The sequence below is a fragment of the Halyomorpha halys genome, unplaced genomic scaffold, assembly GCF_000696795.3.
Source record: "Halyomorpha halys isolate HHAL.00 unplaced genomic scaffold, Hhal_1.1 Scaffold1276.1, whole genome shotgun sequence".
NCBI lineage: Eukaryota > Metazoa > Arthropoda > Insecta > Hemiptera > Pentatomidae > Halyomorpha > Halyomorpha halys.
The window spans coordinates 46,960-48,628 of NW_027106957.1; the positions used below are offsets into that span (position 1 = coordinate 46,960).

The following is a 1,669-nucleotide window of genomic DNA, read 5'->3' on the forward strand; positions in this document are numbered from 1 at the left end:
ATGACTTCTGATAGTAAATAAAAAGAAAAAAAAATGATAAAAAATCAAATACAATTAAACTAAAAAGTAATAATAACTTGATAGAGAAAGGAAGCAAGGAAATATTTACGACGGAAGGTGGGATAAAGGCACTTCAACTCTTCATAAAATCGGGTGACAGAGGCGTCCCTGGGAATCCCAAAGATAAATCGTACAAAACAATTACTTAACCGTTTTAATTTTGCTTCGAGATCCCCAGAGACGCCCCCGTAAACCACACACCAATAGTCAAAGTGAGGGAATATTAAAGAAGTAACCAGGACCCTGCGGGTTTCAAAAGGAAGTAGGTGACGAAAATAATTTAAATGCTTCAAGGTGGAAAAGGTACGACGGGAAATATCGGAGACGTGGTTTTTCCAGGAGAGAGTTTGGTCTATAGTGACACCAAGGTTTTTAACGTATGGATGGAATTGTATTGGATTGTTGTTTAGGAATGAGGTTGGAATAAGAGGAATAGTTTTCAGGAGGTGATTGGATCCTATTACGATTGCCTTAGTCTTCTGTGGATTCAACTTAAGCTTGTTTTCTTGTGCCCACTGGCTAATTCTATACAAGTCTTCCTGGATCTTCTCCGTAGCAACTAATAGCTCAGAAGGAGGGAAGAAAAGGTAACTTTGGAAATCATCTACGTACAAATGGTATAGAGAATATTGGATAAGGATGGGAAGGTCATTGATATAAATAGCGAAAAGGATAGGGAACAGCTATGAACCCTGAGGGATGCCACAGGTGAGGGGTCGAGTTATTGATGGAGGTTTATCAGGAACCACTACGTACTGGAAACGATCAGATAGGAAGGATTGAATCCAGTGCAAAGCACTGGAATATATATAATGTATATATATAAATATTATACTATACATAAAAGGAAATTTAATAGTTTTAACTTATTCTCATATCTAAACCATAGTTTTGATGACGAAGTCAAATAAAAAGCTTAAATATTAAATATATATGAGAATTTTTATTTTTAATTATATATATTATTATAGACTCTTAATCTCAGGACGGGTTTCTAGGCAATCAGAACATACATTCAGATACTAATAACACTGAATTAAATTAATTATTAGCTACCTTTATAAATCTGGTTCAATACTATTTTGAGCAACACTAACCAATAACTCTATGTATTCGTTCTTCAAAATGTCTACCACTCACTCACTGTAAACAAAACATTTTGTCTTCTTTCCCAAAATGCTATTTCTAAAGGTCAACAAAGTCTCTTCACCTCCCCTCTCAGAAGGCGTCCTCCTACCAGGCGATCCAAAACAAAGAGTACCTTTTTCTTCTCGGATGACAATTTGATGTCTTCTTTTTCCCTTGAATGTCCTACTGAGAGAGACCAAGGATATTCAGGACCTCCTGCATCCAGGATATGTCCTAATTTTCCAGCGTATAAACATCAAGTAAAGCCAAAAATCAAGAACTGTCTCGATATTCCATGTAAACATCGATCGTAGAACAACAGTTTTGGATTTTTGCAGATGATTTCCTTTCTGAATATTATTCTTTAGCACTTTTTCTTGACTTCTATTTTTTCTTAAATTTACTGTAGCTATAATTATGATGTGAAGTTAAATACAGATTTTAAAATATTTTAATCTGCTCAACATGGCCGCGATCCAAC

General features: G+C 35.2%; 1 protein-coding gene across 1 annotated transcript in view; it reads right to left on the reverse strand.

Annotated features, from left to right (window-relative positions):
• Window positions 1-1,669, reverse strand: part of LOC106689081 (probable cytochrome P450 6d5) — a 19,639-nt gene that overhangs the window by 3,084 nt on the left and 14,886 nt on the right. The window lies entirely within an intron of this gene.